Source organism: Aquila chrysaetos, chromosome 21, assembly GCF_900496995.4.
Source record: "Aquila chrysaetos chrysaetos chromosome 21, bAquChr1.4, whole genome shotgun sequence".
NCBI classification, from domain to species: Eukaryota; Metazoa; Chordata; class Aves; order Accipitriformes; family Accipitridae; genus Aquila; species Aquila chrysaetos.
Genome location: NC_044024.1, coordinates 16,008,295 through 16,027,029, shown reverse-complemented (window position 1 = coordinate 16,027,029; position 18,735 = coordinate 16,008,295). Strand labels below are relative to the sequence as shown.

The following is an 18,735-nucleotide window of genomic DNA, read 5'->3' as shown; positions in this document are numbered from 1 at the left end:
CGTAGCGCTGCTTTAGCTATTTTCACTTCAACTCCCTCATCCTGACCTGATGTGGTATTCAGAGACCACATAGCTCAGTCTTTAAAGGCAGGAGAGACTCGAGGACCTCTGTGACCGGCAAAAACTGCTCTCTTGCGATAGCTCTCCGTGCCTGTTCTCCCTTCAACAGGGCAACAGCAACGGCCACCAAGACCCACCACCTCTGGGATGGCATCAGCCTTCCTCTTCCCCTCTTCGCTCCCCCAGATCTCTCCCCCATCTCAGGCTTCCCTTCAATCCAAGAAGCAGCCAGGCTGATCCCACGCTGTACACTTTGCCACCTCTGTTCGGGTTAATGAAGGATCTTGGGGAACTGCTAAATAAGGTGGGAAGAGATGCATTCTCAAGGATATGCAGCATCCCTTTTCTCCAGGGCAACTCCTGGGGTACTGGGAATTTTCTCCTGCATCTTATCTATAGTTTCTCTTCATTTTTTTTAATGACAAAAGCGGCATCACTGGTTGAAATGGACCTGGATACAGCGTCAGTAGCCTGCAGACAGGAAAAGCGGTAACCTGTGGCACTCATCATCCAGAGACAGCCCTCGCTTAACACCTGCTGTCCCCAAATGGGTCAGGCAACAAACACCAGCTGCAAAGTTAGTATCTGTCTCACAGCATGGTGGATCATCTATTTTCACGTCGTATTCCTGGGACTTCCAGGGGCAAAAAAAAAAAAAAAAAAAAAAAAAAAAAAAAAAGCAGCCAGTTATACTACTGCTACTCTTCTGACAGAGCAAAGGAGGAGAGCTGGATCATTGAATCAGTGCTAAAGCAGAAAGGAGCGAGACGACTTGCTGGGTGTTTTGGCAGCCTACATTTCACTTGAGCTAGTGGAGGGGTATTGAGCAGCCCTTGCAGACTGTGGCAGAAGGCACGAGTGCAAAACTATCCAGAAGCTCGGCAAAAAGACTTCCATGAGTGCCAGGGTGTCTCAGCACAGCCCTGGCACTGCAGGACCAGCGAGCGCTTAATGGGGCCCCAGTTCAGCAAAAGACTGTCTACATCTTCAAAGCATTTTGTTTGCCGAAAGCCAGCTGGAGTTTTCCCTTCAAAACACAACTGGAGATGGGCTAGGAGTAAAGTTTTCAGGCAGTTTTCTACTAGAAATAAAGGAAGAACAGAAACAGAAAGTAGTACTCATCTAGTGTTGTTTGAAACTGTACCTGCCTCTGTGAACATCCTTGGAAATCAGTGTTTAATACTAGCCATTAAGAAGCAAAGGATAAACTGAAAGACTAAATTCAGGCCTGAAAGAATTAATATTTTACTGAACATCAGGGAAAACAAATAAGAGTGGTAAGACAGAGTGAGAAAAATTACAGAGGGAGCTCTTTAGGGAAATGATGGAAAATGATTCTTTAGTGGAATATGCCCATTTTTGCAGGTGATTGCTTCCATTCCATCTCTCAGCTGAAAAACACACACACACCCCCACACTATAGGAAGAGGTGGAAAGGAAATGACTTTCGGTCGAACATTCCGGCTACATGCAAAAAGAAGCGGTTGAAATAATCAGAACAAAATGTCTTGAAGTTATTCCACCTTCCAGCTGGCTCAAACTGACTAAGATTTTATTTCTGTTGACACTTTGAATTCCCTATTGCAGAGCAGGAGGGGACCAGGCACTGCAGTATCTTAAAAATTCTAGCTACATTTTCTTGCATCATCACAAACCATTTTTCCACCATCTCTTTTACCAGCAGTTTTAACTTAAGCTAAGATTAAAAACATATGGAAATATTTCACTCTAGCTGGCATAAGCACAACGCAAAAGTAAATGTTCTAATAGACATAAAAAGTCATTTTTCTTTACTACAATGTCTAATTTAGATCTCTGAAATTGTAAAATTAAAATCTATTCTAATCCATACTTACACAAAAATGCATTTCTAGCAGATTATAATATCTAACTGCTTATTACACAAAAATCTTGAAATGACTGTATTGTAAAAAAAATAATTGCCTAATTATGAAATCCTGATGATAAAGACACCATTGTCATGAAAACATCTGGGCTACCAGCCCCCCAGAATGCATGAAATTTCAATAGGCAGAGAAAAATCGGGAGGCAGATGAAAGAAGAGTTATAAAGAGGTCCAGAGAAAAAACATCACCCACTGCAATTTCTGTATCGAAGTGTGGGTGATGACTACAAACAAGCAAGCCAGTAATAACCTATTCACAGTAGCAGAGCAGGAAACATATATGGGGATGTGAGGGACAAGTAACAAATACTATGCCTATTTTTGCATAACCTTGGAAAAAAATATACATCTACTCTACCTCTCTATAATGACAACCTGGAAAAATATTCATTGTATCAGGGTGTTAGAAGACCGTTTAGCAATCTGATGCCTTAGAATAAGAGTTGTCAAATTTGAACTGAGCAGCAATCGGTAGCATTTCTATAGCATTTAACCCACATCAAACATCATTTAAGTGAGATTTGAAGAAGAAAACAGGAAGAGGAATAGGAATGAAGGAGGGGGAAAGGTCAGTTATGCGCAAACAGGAGAAGTATTGAGAAAAGTAAGAGAAGTTTGACTGTTGCGTTCAGTTCAGCCCAACAGGACTAATTACCAATGAGAAATCCGGTCCTTGTTGTTAAGCCTCTTGTAAATGTTATGTTAATAGTGAAGTTAGTGGCTATGCATATTTTAGCTGCTTATGAAGCGATGAAAGCTTTTCTTGGAAAACAGGGACTACGACGACATTGTTATCCCAGACGTGAGATGCTACACCAAAAGGACCAGGGGAAGCATGAGAATGTCTGCAGTAGGCTGGGACATGCACTTGATGGAGAACAGCCCTTGCCTGTGATCGTGTTGGAAGGATCTCTCCCAAAGCAGGGCTTTTCTCCTTTTCCACCTGAGCCCAAGCCCCGAAGATGTGTACACTGATAACTGGCCCTCAGCACGCAGGTGATTCCAGGTAAGCTAATGAGGACTCGTTGTTCAGATGGTTAAAAGTTAAATGGGTGAAAGTATTCACAGGTCTAACGGCTTCAGTAAGGCTTGATTTCTTAACTCTCACTAGAGCTCCCACCGCTGGCAGCGACTTTTCACCACTGATCAGCCTGAACCTTGGACTCTGCAATGGAAACCTCATGTGTAAATAATCTGCAAGGCCCCAGAACCAGACTTTATGGATGAGACATCAGAGGGTGATGTATCACTGATAGGATATGACACTTTTTTACGGGGGTGATTACAATGCAGACGGCATCAAAAGCACAGTAGCCTTCTCACATGGTTGCCATCTGTGATTCTCGGCTAAAGGTTATATGAGGATTCCTATTACAAAATGCTGCCAGCTGAGATTTATAATTCAGTGGACAGCCAAATCCTCAGCCAAGAAGACCTTCCAAATGAAAACTGTTCAGTTGTGGGTATTCTGCTCATGTTGGATATTTTTGATCACTAACACGATAAAAATCCACAAAGCAGCATCAGCCTGTGCATCTGATATGTTTTCCATAAATGGCTCTGCACAACAGCCAAACTGATGGAGTCGATCATCACCTTTGGCCTCGGGTCTGCCTGCTTGTTCGCACAGTGTTCAGATGGTAGGATGAAACTCACCCCCCGTGTGAAGGCTCACCACAAGATTTGTACAGCACCTAAGTCTCCCCTAAGCCTGATATTTGGGCTTACAGGGGATTTAAGAAGAGTGTGCACTGTGCAATGGCCTGCAGGGTACTGGTGAATAAGAGTTGCACGCACTAGGAAAAGCTTTCGTATCTTCTGCGGAAGTGTTACTCTTCTGCCAAGTAAATAAAGATGTGGCTGCTATTTACTTTCCAGCACATATTGCAAAGCTCAAGTTAATTAAACTTCTAAAACACACAACAGAATAAATCTGTATTGACATAATGCCAACAAATTGTATATGAACTCTTCCCCATGCACTTAGTAAGTATTTGCTTGGAAGGAAATATCTTGCGCTGTCCTGGACAAAGGACAAGCCGGTTAGGGCACTGGAGCCAAGAGCCTCATTTCTGCTCTTGTGAGCTCCAGAGCTGAAAATCTGGGATCCCCTGAGTCGGCTTACACGGAGTTCAAACATCAGGCAAACACATCAGAAAGAAGACAGGCAGGGTGAACCTCACAGGCCTGATGCCAGGCTCACTGTTACGGTGGCCACTGGTAGCTCTGTGGCACTGGAGGATCTTGGTACAGCATCAAAGACCTCAGGTATTTCCCTGGGGGGGGGTTAAAGTTTGTAGCATAGGGGTATGTCAGTGGTTGAAAGGATGGCCCGAATCCAAAACCATCCCCAAAGCTCAACATACATTACAAAAAAAGTCCCCTTTTCTTCAGAGAAGCCAGCCCTTGTAAAGACTACTGTAGCTCTCAAAATCCAAGCACTAGAAATCTAGGAATATTGCGTCTGTTACTCATTTACCTTTAGGTGAATTTCCAAAGTACTCCACGTATGGATAGATTTCTAAAATATATTTTCTCTTGTCCAAAACCTAGTTACTCCCAATAAAATGCACAAGGAACCCCAGTTGAACCTTGTTTGACATTTACAGAATGCCCTTTCAAATAACTCTAGCCTATTAAGGCAATTGCATTCTGTTAGGCTATGCAGTGACTAAATACCTTTGTTAACGGCAAAGCTGCCTCTGACTTCAGCAGTCAGAGGTTCATTCCTAAAACCCCATGAAATTTCAATCTGTTACTATCCCTCTCATTATTAATATTTTTTTTAATTTCATTTTTAAAGCAGGTGGACTGATTGCACAAGGCTGAAAGATGTCCGAAAGAGCAGTGTCTTCTACTTGGGAACAGGGTATGACGCGTAAGCACTTCCAAAATATGTGAATCACGCTGGCAGGCTGTCACAGCACTTTTCTGACTTTGAACCTACACAATCTGAGATCCTTTTTCTTGGTGTCACACCATATTTTGACTCTTGCCAATTCTCACTGGCCAGCTACAATTCAGTTCTGACAAATTTCAAGAAAATTGCAACTATGCTAACAAAGCCTCTTAACCTCCACGTCGACTCCCTGCTGAAGTACATGCAGAGATACATAAAAGTGGAAAAAAAAGGAAGATTATTTTAGACTGACATGTTACTCGGACTCTCATACCTGTCTTTCAAAAACTGATTAGATAGCATTACCATCCTGGATCAGAGGGTCTGGGATTTTGTTTATGTTTCCAAGTAATGGTCACGGGGAATTGCTTTTAGCTGGTCTCGTCTTCTATGATCCACAGGAATAATGGACACATGTAACGCTGCTTATCAAAATACTATACTCCGTATCTACATCACTGCTGCTCAGGAAAGACAGAAGCATTACTATTGATTCCTCTATATGAATAAGATAAACACAGCTTATGAGAATGCATATTTACATAAGTTTTGATGACTCATGCAACAGATAGAGACGCCTTAATGCACTTTTTTCTTCTCCTACACACTGCCGTGTGCTCCGTACTTAGTCTGGAGCTATTTCACAAAAAAGAATGTCTCAACAGCCTTTTTTTCTCCCATATAAGAGCTGTTTCCAAACATCAACGCTATCTTCTGTTTCAACAGCACTGTCACCCAGCGTATTGTTACTGAGCCGTTTGCAATGCAAATCCATTGCAACCTACCAAATTTCAGCATTGGCGAATGCAAAGTGAATTTTTCATTTTGGCGTTGCAATGCAATGGGCTTCTGTGTTTGAAAAAGAGAGCCCTGAATTTCCTACATAGCTGAAGCCAGTTCTTGCACCAACGATTACTTGATGTTCCTAATTTAGGCCCTGATTCAGCAAATGTAGTGAAACTTGAGCTCGTGCTTCGGTTCAGCCCTATTCAACAAAGTGCTGCTGTGCAAGTTGAAAATTCAGTCTAGCTTTTCACAGCTTTTGTGTTTCAATAGTTTTCATTCAGCAGGGGGCAAGATTGTAAATGTTACCCATGTTATTTCTAACACGGCTCAACTTCCTTGGTTTAGCATCTTTACGAAGAAGCCTTAACCACAGCATCCAGCTCAAAAAGATCAAAACCACCCCAGACCGCGCCCTCAAAACAACGGAACAAAACCACCCTGAACAAAATTAACAGCTTTGGCATGCATTTATGGGTAGCTGGAGGATGTTAGACAGTCAGAACTGCTGCAGAAATACCTTCTGGCAGAGGTCAGTGAGAACTTAGTTAAGTGAGCGAGAGGAAGCCAGGCTGCGGAGGTGTCCCCCCCGCACGCCGCCGGGAGCAGAGTCCCTACCTTCCCGTTTTCCAGGAACAAATCCTGGCTTGTGTAAACACAGCCACGCTTGTGAGAGCCAGCAGTAGCTCACATGCAATCAGTGGCCCCTTCAGAGTAAGCTCTCTTCTAAGGATGATAAAGATCTAGACAGTGGAAATGTTATTTAAACCTAAACTCCTCCAACAAACCCTTGGTCCAGGGCAGGGCAGGCCAAGCAATCAGTGGCCGGCTGGATTTTCAGAACACACCCTGCACGGCACCGGGACACAAATCCCGTGGCCAGATTCACTTGAAACAAATAGTGTTAAACTTCTGAAAAGTGACTCAGGATGTCCAAACTGAAATGCCTGGAAAGGGCCCAGTTTCCAAGAAACATTCAATGTCTGAAACAAATGGACCCACGTAAACCTCGACTCACTCCTGCCCACGATGGTCACTAGGGCCTCTTTGCTTTTATGTGCCACTGATTTTAAATTATGCCACCTTCCTGCAAAATGAGCTATTTCTAGGGATGTAATGCCAGCTTTCCAACCCCAGTAATTTAATTTACTTATGTTCTTTGATGTCTGTACTTTGTTTTTTTTCCTGGGTTGCAGTGGAATCCCAGATTATTGCAAAACTGAATCTCACCTGCAAAGCAAAACTTTTGGATAAGCTTCCTTTAAAGACTTCAGTAGAACAGCAGTATTTAGTAAAAAATCTCTAATACCTACCTAGCAAGGATTTGAGAAGACGACAACTCAAAAACCTTTTTGTTTTGTTCAGCTTCATAGAGAAAAAGGTGAATTCTGCACTGCTGGCTGATCCACTGGCACAGACACAAACAGAATGACACCTCTTGATGAATTCTACTGTATGCTTTAAAAAAAAAAAAAAAAAAATATGGGAAAGAATTCAGTCTACCTAATTCTGCAGTTTTTTAAAGTACTTTCTAGAGCTGGTCACAATTTGTACACAACACTTAAAAAAAATCTACAGCGTTAAGGAAGAGAAAACCTTTTTGCCTAAAATATTTCTGTCTTACATTGCTTTGGAGGATTTATTCTCTTATCTTTCCCACCAAGTACTTTTACATCACAGTATTGCTTGCCATTGACCTTCTGGGAACGTGGGTTTTAGGATGAGGGCAGCAAACAGGTGCCAATCTTCCCTGAGAGTAGACCATGAAGGGATTTTACAGACTCCATCTCCGATGCTTAGCTTTAAACACAAGTTGTAGCCTTTAAATCAATTGGACAGCGAAAGTTTAACCATCAGGGTAAGCAAGTACCAATCTCAACGCGCATGGCCTAAAACGCTTTGAGGAACCACTTTTTTGGGGTGCTCTCCAGCACTGTCCGTGGGTTCCTCAGCGAGGGTTTCAAGCCCTCAGTAGGTGGATCTCCCTTCTGGTAGGTCGGCTAATTTAGGGAGTGCTTTTTAGGCATAAATGCCTCATTGGATCTCTCCAGTGGCAATGCAGCATTCTCATCCTCACAGGCCTCCTACTAAAAGAGTCTTCTAAAGAGTATTCAAAACCCTAGACTGTCCATCACCTCCCAATAATTGTTAAAGCCATCCGAAAAAAACCAAACCCAATTGCTGAAGACTGCAGTGAACACACAAACCAAATGTACAAGCCTACCGGTAAACATTTTTCTACCTTAAAAAAAGTTACACGTACACATAGGTACCATTCTAATTAGAAATGTCTTCACCTTTTGGGAGCCAAAAGGTAATTTCAACAAATATTTCCTCCTGAAGATAAAAATAAAAGTGCTGTTATGGGAACAGAGCTGTGGTTTTCAACAGCCTCTATATTACAGCTGGTTAAAGCTAACAATGATGTGCTCTCCAGTAAGACACAACAAACTGTTTGAAATTCAGAAGAGTGATAATGCACCTTCAGCTTTGCTATGTGTAGCAGTCGGTAACCAAAACACATCCCGAGGTAAACACCGGAGGAGCTGGGCGGGCGCTTCCCCACGGCTCCGCTCCGTGACCCCGTTTCCCTGATGCTATCGCTTTATCCTCATTGTAACACTTCAAAAAAGGACATAAACATCTCGTACATTAAAATGCCCTTGACTTTTATGAGCAGCCTGATTCAGCAGCCCTCAGGGTGCAGTTTCATGACCAGCTCAAGCACATCTTGCCCTTGAAGGACTTCCACCACTCCCAGCCTCGCCTGCATGGAAAAAAAAAAAATCACACTTGCATGGTTGAAAGCTAGTGCTGGAAGAAAAGTTTTAAAAAGATCAGCTTTCAACTACTTTGCCACTGCTGTGCTGATGCAGCAGAGATGGCGGGAAGCGGGAGAAGGCAGAACTGCCTTCTTTGGTCTTAAATCAGCTACTCGTGAATTGGTATCCTTGGTCGCACAAGCCATCATCTATGACGGCCACCAAGGATTCTCACACGCGCCCTGGTGTCTGCAGGAAACGGAGGGGACCTCAGCTCTGCGTCTCAGAAGCACGTGATTGCTGTTGGCATCGGTGGGCTGACAGCCAGGAATTCCACAGTGAACCTGCAGCCCTGCCACTAAGTGATTTTAATAAGGCATTTAATCTGTCTCCCATCTCCTTTTCATGACAGCATTTAAAACCACTTTCCTGTCTTGTTTTCTTAAGCTTTAACTCTAGAAGTCACGTCAGCACATCTCTACTTTTGGTTGTGATGGATCTCCTTGTGGGGAGCAAAAAAATGCCCCCCTGAAGCTCCTTCCAGATATATTTTGTCCAGTCCCATCATTTCAAAATGCGTATTGTAATCGACAGCCTTTGAACTCTACGCACGATCTACTGTCCCAGCTTAACACAGCACTCCAACCTCATGTGGAGCTTCTCATGCAACCACAGGAAAGACAATAGTACCAGCAAGCACCCTCTACATGTGGAGCACTGCACAGATGACTGAACAATTTAAGGGGAGTGAAAATATTCTTAAACACTATTAAATGCCACGGAGGAACAGTTGTTAAGGGCGGATATAAAGACCTGTGAAGAGGAAACTATTCAGAGTGTTCAGCACTGAGTTTTACTGTCCCATAAAGCTCAGCACTGTGCCCCATATGCCACAGCGTCATCTGAAGAAACTGTATCTATGATCTAATGTTAAAATCTATAAACACTTCTGTAGCACAAAGGCTGCCAAAGATCAAGGAGCTGATTCAGCAACAGACTTGGTTTAATATTAAGCAGCAGCACCTCCATTAATGGGATTCTTTGTCTACTCAAATTCAAGGATCTGCTACGCACTGTGGCCAAATGAGGGCCAAAATGGGGGAACATTTCTGAAAGACGTTGTGTCTTGTGATGCATGGGTGAAGTCTCACCTGTAAAAAGAGAGGGAGAAACCTGGGAGAGATCCACTGTTTTCCTGCCACGGAAGCATGAAGGGACAGTCATGCCCAATGTAGCAATGGTGAAGAACGACCTAGGGCTGAAGGCCAGCGGGAGGTGGTGCAGGAAGGTATCAGCAGAAGCAGGTACCCACACCATCCTCCCTCCCCCCCAAACCCACCATACAGCCATCGCAGAGCCCACGGGCTGCACTCCCACCGGTGCAGGTGAGGTCCCGCCGGGGTCTCTAGGTTAAGGATTGGCATCTTGCTACACAGGGAACGGAAAGAGAGAGCCGAGAGTCTCTTTGTGTGCCACTTGCCACAGCTCCCACCCATGAAAGCTTTGCTGAGAGTCCCATACTGCTGACCGTGTCCCACAGCGTTCCCCTTTTCTATATAAAGCTCTGTTCCAGCTCTTCAGGTTGCTTGCATATCTGTGCTACATTGCTAAGCAATGTACAAGGATATGTTTTCTGACAAATTCCATGTCGCTTCTGTTCCTCAGAAGTCCTATTTTATCAGCGCTTAGGGATGAGGGTCTACAAGCTCTTGAGCAGACATGCAGATGGAGTTTATTTAGCAAAGCTGGTGACTGTTCTGCTCCTTAGCTTTTTTTGTGCCTCTGAGACAATAGTTTCCAAGGGACAACTGTGCTCTTGAGAAAAGCAGACTCCAAATTTGACTTTGGGTAGAGCCCTAAGGTGGATTAGACATTCTGCCCACCTCAACTGCATGCTGTAAGCAGCTTACTTGCAATATGACAGATTTAGCAAAAGTGACAGTTGCTTGCTGTCCAATATCATTAGCTAGCCCTGCCGCAAGTGCTCAGACACGGTGCTCCATGTCCTTACAAAATCAGCTTATTAGTAAACATAGAGCCTGGCTCAATATTTTCTGCACGGCTGAAGCAGTACTTTGAGCAGGGGACTGCCCAATCTACCCCCCGATGGAGACTCAAAATCAAATTCTAGCCAAGAAGAGGTCAGAACAGCAAATAGGTTCAATGGACTGGCATGTCAGAGGGACTGGGATGGCTAAACATCCGCGCTTACCTTTATTACTCATCCTTCATTACCTTTAGTACTCTGGTCCTCAAGTCTACGGAGGGAATGGCAATCTAATCAAAAGGCTACTGAAGTCAATGAAAACATTGCAATTTATTGCACTCTTTTCCCCAGCAGACAGGGCTCAGCACCTTCCCCAAGGTGCTCCACATCAGCAGGTAAGAGCCGGACTGCTCTTCCAGGTAGGCAGAGGAGGACTTCTGCTTCCTATGTACACGTTTGTGTTGTAATGTTAGAAGAAGTTTGGTAGTAATCAGATATCTGTTAATTCCTGCAACAAAATACTTCAACTAGGAAAAAAAATTGGCTGAGTCAATCAGATGGCATTTGTACTAAAGCCTCACTTCTATTTTGAAAAGTTTAATTTAAAGAACAGAACCAGTTTCATTGCTGATGATGGAAAGGTTTAAATATAACCCCAGTCAAACCTGTGATTTCCCCTTTATAGCGAGGCAGGCAAGACTGCGTGCTGAACCATTCCCTCCCCTGCTATACGAAACCGTGGACCTGCACAGCTGTAGCACATCTCCCGTAATGCAGCCCAGGAGAATGATTTCCCAAAGGTATTCACAGTAATCCCAAGACCAGGTAATTCTATGATAATTTCAAGTGGAGAAAATGAAATGTTTTTATTTTAACATATACCTGTTGGGAAAGAACATCCCACTATTTTACAATGAGCTACTTAAAAACATCCTGGGAAATTTTCCAAGAGCTACAGTGAAATTGAAGAACGACTATTTACTTTAGGGGTTTTATTAGCATGTTGGAAATCATTCTTGTCCTCTCCCTTCCTCCCCCCAAAATAAAAGCCTGTATTTTCTGAAGCCGGGACACTTCTGACGAACCTGGCTCTGACCCTGCCACTGAGGTTTATGTGCCGACAGCTTCACCGGCTGCAGCTCGGAGCTAAACTGTCGGGGCTCAGCCTGCCCCGAAGGCAGCGGGATGAACGGGGGCTGGGGAAGGCAGGGATTTATCCCATCCCAAAGAACTTAAACTGCAAGCAGTGGCTGAGCTGCCAGTCAAACCCAGCTCTGAGCCACCTCCAAGCTAAAGGAAGAAATGCGGTAGGTTTTAAGCCCATTTTAATACCCTGAAAGATTTGCAAGCACCGGAGAGTCATTTTACTGCAAAGTGCATCAGATGGCTTTACCTTGGCGAGACGGGTGCTCACGGCTTCAGCAGCTGCCAGGAGGTGGCACTTTGCAAAATGTGCTGAGGGAGGCCTGGGGGTGGGTGAGGCGGGTCAGGTTTTGGGGGTGTCCCCTATGGAGCCGGGGGACCCTTCCTGATGCTCCTTGTGCCGTTCGGGCTCTTTACTCCGACCGGTCCTGTCGCGGTACCGCAGGCACGCACGCACCAGTCTGCTGGAAGACGACCTCCTCCCGGCCCGCAGGCGAGGGGGGGTTTGCCATGTGCCAGGCACGGTCCAAAAAGCAAAATGAGGAGCGTGGATGGGAGCAGGGGGGAGAGGTGGGTGCCGCTCCTGTCCCTGGACCACGCAGCTGGGGCACGGTTGTGCGGGGATCCCATGGCCCCTGCCCTGGGGCAGGATCCTGCCCAGCCCCACGGAGGTCCAGCCTTGCCACCCAGCTGCCCTGGACCGCACTGCAAAGCGCTGTTCCGAGGATGTCAACAGAAGGGGAAAAAAAAAAAAATTAAAATGCATGTACCATTTAAAGGCCAAAATCACGCCAGGGCAGACGGACGGCAACACGAACCCACTCACCAGCCCACTCAGCTTGGATTCTCCAAATCGTTCTCTCCATTATGTGACATGCTTCTACACCGCTTGGCCCAAAACTTCTCAAAGACTTTTCTTCGCCTACCCTCACAGCAACGGACGTGTGCAAACGTCTACAGTTCTCAAATTCAACGAACAGGCAAGGAGATTTAAGAGGGTGGCACGAAGAACACACTATTAAAATGTCAAGGTTTTAACAGGAAACATCCAGATACCTCCCATTATCTGAAAACCTCTTCTCTGCACAGTCAGTACCCATCCTTTCCTCCTACTTTTATCACTGATGCCTTCACCTAAGTCTTTATAGTTATTTATAACCTTAGAACTGGGTTAATCCTGCAAATTTTTAGGGTTATCTGAGTGTTTACCATGTGCATTTTAACATTTTGCTAACCTGGATGCTAGGTAGTGCTTTGACTGATTCTAGAAACACGTAATACAAACACAAGTCCAGGAACTCTCCTCCACAGCAGAGCTGCTGAAACAACTGCAGGCAGGTAGTGATATTTCAAAAAAAAAAAAAAAAAAAAAAAAAAAAAAAAATCACACTCCTGTTGTTTTCTCATGACCACCAAGAGATGTGTCCAGCTTTATCATCTGAGTGCTGATAAGAGAAATACAACCGCTTCCTCCAAATTCTGATCCAGTCTCCTACAGTTCCGCAAGAGCAAGCGCCTGAGCTCAGGACCGTGGCTGAGCGGAGGGCAGTCATTGCACACGGGAGAAGATCTTCCAAGTGCTCCGACTGCAGCTGAACTTGGCAGGCAGCTTCCATTAGAGCCACCCCAACACAAATTAAGGGCCAAACCGCTCAGTCTAAGGACTGACAACTGGTCAGACCGTGGGTTGAGGGCTGAAGCAGCTGCCAGCAAAGATCAGCACCAGCACGGGGCTGTGCTGGTTTCCTGCTCCAGACTTGCTGGGCTGGTTTTCTCCTTGGGGCACATGAAGGCAAATGCCAAAGAGGCTCCATTGGGCGTCTCTCTGCCTGGTGTTTTGAAGGAAGCAAAGGAAACTACCTGCAGGCACCTTTGGTAGGATGGCCGTCAACTAACAGATGCAAAGATGCTCAGCATTCGGCCCCGCGATGTAACACAGCGCCGTGCCTCCGCTGTCTCGGAGGCAGCACCGCTCTTGCAGCTGCAGCGGGGAGAGAGGAGTTCAGTGGCATTAAGTTATCTCCATGGTGACTTTCTCGGAATGCGTACCAATCTACATCAGGAAGTCGAAGCAGTCCTAATGACCCTTGTCTACATCAAAATAACTCTCCTTCAAGAAGCAAGTTACTCCTTGGGCAAAGCATGCCTAGCACTGCTTTTGCTGAGGCATCTGGCTGGTAGGAGTATTAACCAGGCTAAAATTCCACCATAGGAAAGACTCAGGAAAGGTGCTGACACAGTCATATCCAGGCAAGTCGGTGACAAACAACGTGAGCAACGACAGCCTGCTCAGGGAGCGGTTCATAGAGGGGAACAACCGTCCAACAGCAGAGTTCAGATAAACTCGGAGCAGCTTCACCAACAGGAGACTTGCAGCTGGATTGCAAATCCCAGCTCCGCACCAAGTTGTAATGATATTTTAAATTTTTTATTACCATTTCATAATGGTAATTAAATACGTGCATGCGCACAGAGAGAAATCTGCTTATATATAGGGCAAGGCTCACCATCTGCAGGCAGCAACCGGGACCCTGCGAACTCAGCTATGGGGCTGCAAAAGTTACAAAGCCACCAACACCGCGGTGATCACGTATGAAAAACTAGGCAGCTATGGGATATTTCTATACCTGTGGTCACTTACGGCCTTCTACCTGTGGTCAATGATGCACCCAGTGCTTGGGGGCTTGCAGCATCGGAAAGCCTAACTCCATTGCTGTCTTTGCAGGTCTGGGGGAACTGTTGCATTGCTGATGCACGCAGGACTAACTCGTCTCTCCCTCCTGCAAAGGGAAAGCAGAGGTTTCTGCTCATCCTCCTGCCCAGCAAGACAGAAATTACCTCAAGGAGAGAGTGGAGTATAGCCTCTGAGGTGTGGTTAACTCTTGGCATCTCTGTTTAAGTTCCCAGCAAGGCTGCCCATCACTTTCAATTATTATAATGATTTTTATGACTTCTTATGTGCATTTAGCAGTCTTTGTTTCCTGGCAGGTCCTGTGCTGCTTCTATTCAATTGCACCCTACCCCAGAAGTAGGGAGCCTGGTAGAATGAAGCTGGGCTTTTCAGCCCTGGTGTGACTGAAGCTGTTCCAGTTCAGTTTTAAGCCCAGGACCAAACTGGCTCATTGGCTTCCAACCAGCTCACAGGGGCAAAACTAAAGTGGATGAAACAGAGACAGCCTATCCCCAAGTATCTCCTTCTCCCTTGCCAGAGCACAGCACCGCTTGGAGTATTGTCCACTGCTGCTGATTCCTACATCTGGCATGAACGACGGGTGACGCAGCACAGGAGAGGGAGGGAGAGGATGGACAGGAGAGCGCGGTATGGCACTACGCTTCGGGTCCTGGGAGTCCTGCTGGGGAACAGGTCTGACAGATACCACTTTTCAGCTGGACCACTATCCTGGGCCAGAACCAGACCATGTTTTGGCTTGGTTCTGGTTTGGATTAAAAAATTTTAAAAGTCACACCAAGCCAAAACCCCACCCAAACCAGGCTCAGTTCCTGCCTGAGGGAAAAAAAAGCAACAATGCCAGCTAACTTGCAGTTCAGCACCACGCTGTAAGTTCTCACCAGGCAGCCCTGCTCAGGGCTCTGGTCATCTGAACTGCTCCTTCCATTTTGTCCAGTTCTGTCCACGGGCAGCTGTTACTGGGATACAGACCTGCTCCATTAAACCTCTTGCACTTCCACACCAGCCAACCTGCAGGTCAAACCATCTTCTGTTTGCCTCTGGCTGGCATCAGCTGGGAACTGGTCAGCAAGAGAGAGAGCTCTATACCTAAATACTAATCGTATTTTTAAATCTGTGATCCCTTTCTGGCCCAGGGAATGAGCCCAGCGGGATCCAGAATGGAGCCCCAAGCCATTAGGTTTTAACAGACCCATTGCTCCACGTGTGTGCTCCCTCCTTGCCCTTCTCCCCTGCTTCTTGGAGCACCCCAGAAACCCACAGCTGTGATCTCAGGAGCACATTCAGAGTAATAAAAGCGTGAATTACACCTTGCCGTCTGGCATTGTAACTACCACCCACCCGCTGTCCTCCCCAGGGCAATAACCTGAAGTGAGGGCAGACCCCAGACAGGGTCATGCCCGTGGGGCAGTCGCGCAGTGGTCCTTACTGCACCACGTGGCTTGTAGTAAGAAACAGCTCCTGCCTCAACCTGCCTGCAGTCTTCACAGATAATGTTTTTTTATTAGTTGCACCCACTTATAGCATGCAACCGATGATCTTGCCCGAAGCAACGAGGTGTTTCTACAGCACAGAGAAGCCACCTTCCCTGGGGCAAAGACAGTTATATGCCACGCTTGCCACCAAGGTGGGATTTCATCAGCTCATTTCCCTTCCCGAGGTCCGAGTCGTGGACGCCACGGCCGCCAGCCCCAGCCATCCCTGCCACACTCCTCCTGGGGTGCTGGGGTGGGGGTACGGAACGTCGGGGAGCTGCTCCCTGCAAAACTTCTGCAACAAACGAGAAGCGCGCTGGCGACGGTGAGATGCAGAAGAAGCGGCCACCACGCATCCGCCTGCCCACAACCCCGGAGGTTCAGCGTAAAAACCGTTTGGCAACCAGTCCATGTGCAGCTCACGCAAGTCTGGAGCGGGACGCTGCCCTCGGGTTAAGTCCCCTCTGCTTACACACATCTCCTCACCCAAGGGCCACACAGCCAGCCGGGGACCAGCCGGATCTATGGGGCCACCAGACCCAAGCCGAGTGAGAGAAGAAGAACGAAGATGAAATAGGATGTGGGTCCCGGCAGTCTGCTATTCCAGCTGAACATTGCAAGGACCAAATGCAAAAGCTGAAGTGACAAGCATTGTGGCATCAAGTACCTTTTAGATGATAACAAAAAAACAGAAAAAAAAAAATCGAGCACAAGAGAGTCACAGTCCCAGGGGAATACGAGCTTGTATCTAATACCAAGTGATTTTTCTGCTGCACAGTTCATTTTAGGACAACGCTCACCCCTGCAATGCCAGTCCCACAGCCCGAGGCTGCTCCGGATTTAGGCACCTGACTGTTCAGGAACAAACATTTCTGTTTGTGAATAATTCAGATCCCCTTGCTTATTTAGGTTCATTTGAGCTCTGTTTCTCACTGTTTGAATCTTCTGAGCTTACAGCTAACTGGGCTGCGGACGTACAGCCCCTCTCCGCAGCCCTTCTCTTTCTGTAAGGGAACCATCGGTTTCACCAGTAACTCCCGCATACTTTAAGCGCATACGGCACTTACAGAGCAAGCATAACCCCCAAAAGCTCAGGCATTCTCTTTGTTGTACATCTTGCTGCAAACAGAGATTGCTTTCTGTTCCGAGAGGCACGTTTGACCATAGCTCCACGAGAGCGCTACGCGTATGAGTAGCTCTTCGGTGACAGTGGCAAGCACGTCCAGACCTATAAAGGCAGCTTTATAGCTCCCTCCAGTCTTAAATCAAAACAGACATGGGTATCTGGCACTCATGGACAGAGTCATCCAGCACGCACTCACCAGTCAACATGAACATTTGCTCTCAACAAGCAAACGTACCAGCTGAGCTGCAAACGGGCACAACTCCGCAAGTGCAAAAAACCAACAGCAGAGCCCCAGCAAGTTGCATTCTGAACAGCGTCAACATCTTGCGATTGTTAGACATAAAGCATTTCACTGCCCGAGCACAGCCTTCTCTCAAAAAGCGTTATTACCACTCTTAAGGGAAAGCCATTGTGGCTTAAGCACAGCATATTCTTAATTGTGTTTCAGACACAGAAAAACCGTACAAACAAGTTACAGAGCTGTTTCGCAAAGCAGCGATATCCTCTAATGATCTTTTTCAGGCAACGTGCTAACTGCGCAAAGTGGCTGCGCTCGCTGGAGGTACCATCGCCCGCACCCACATCCCAGCCTGTGATTTTGGAGCCCCTCTTCAGCGCCGCGCACGCCGACACCCGCGTGTGCACCCCCCTTCCCCCTCCACCACCCCGAGAAACACGCTCCTGACTTACCCTTTAGCCAGCCAGCAGCCCCAAACCCCGTAAAACCTCCCGCAGAAGAGTTGACGGAGTTTTTACCTCGTTACCCGGCGAGGGCGTTATATAACCGGCACCGTTTCCGCAGGCAGCGAGGATGCACGAGCCGCGCATCCCTCTCCTTCCCATCCCGCACGGACGCATCTCCTAACAGCAGCCGCGCCACGGCGAGCGAGGGAGGGGCAAGGTGGGCCTGGGGGTACTCGTGAAAAGCAACGCCGACAGTATCAAAGAAAGTTCAAAAGGTGCCCGGCGTTTATTAACAGGCATCGCTACTATGAAAGGACGCGGCGCAATGGTATAATGTTCCTTAGCCCGCTGAAAGCAGCTTGGCCTAGATTTTCCTGTACCGTTTGATGTGACCATTCATGCAAACAGGAGTAAAACTTTCTCTTTGCTTTTAATTAAGAAAAAAAGAAAAGCAACACGCACAAAAGACCTTTTTCTGCTGGCATCTGGGTCTTCTGGGCTACCGTCAGACGGAGGATATGCAGGAATCGGCCCCATTGATTAAACTATTATTAGCGGCAAACAAACAGATGTGCTCAGCGAAAGACAGGACAAACCCCGTGCCCTGTACTTCTGGACTAGATACAGAAAAAAAAAAAAAGATTACTTTACCAAAGGCTTAGTTGGTATTTTAGCAAAGAAAAGTGGAAACATTCTCTAGCACACCGGGCAGAGGCATTTTAATCTGCAGAAATCAAGATAAATAAACAACATTATTGCCTTTGCTCTGTTCCCACATACAAAACCCCACCAGCTTTTGTGAGACAGGGACAAGGTCCTGTATTTGAAATCTCATCTTAAACAAAACATAGCTTGTAGTCATTCAGGAGGTCCTGGTGTCCATGAATCATTGGCGGACACAGTACACAGCCCACGAACGCATAGGGGCTGTAGCTTTAGGACAGACATAAAACTCTTACGTAAGCCATAATCCTCTCAGACTCCTTATTCAGTGATTTTAAGATCTGCACCGTAGGAGCCTGCTGGCATCCCAGTGGCTTTTAATCAATTTGGAAATGGGAAACTCCAGTTGCACCGCAATCCCCTCACCGACACCGGTGTTATCGTCGGCACGTGGCACTACCTCGCAGGGTTTCGGACCGCAGAACATTTCTGTACGCTAATATTTTGGTCCTCTGCAGAACTGGCGCTGTTGCTTTCTGTGCTGAGTGAATCACCAGG

At 46.4% G+C, this 18,735-nt stretch overlaps 1 protein-coding gene across 2 annotated transcripts in view; it reads right to left on the bottom strand.

The window, feature by feature from the left end:
* PASD1 (PAS domain containing repressor 1) overlaps window positions 1–17,817 on the bottom strand; it is a 111,856-nt gene extending 94,039 nt beyond the window's left edge. The window contains exon 1 of one of the 2 annotated variants that reach the window (XM_029997541.2): window positions 17,587–17,817. The gene's annotated coding sequence lies outside the window, so the exon portion shown is untranslated. Of the gene's footprint in view, window positions 1–17,520 lie in introns of both variants that reach the window. The other variant, XM_029997540.2, reaches the window with a different exon arrangement.
* Between the last annotated feature and the right edge of the window lie 918 nt (window positions 17,818–18,735).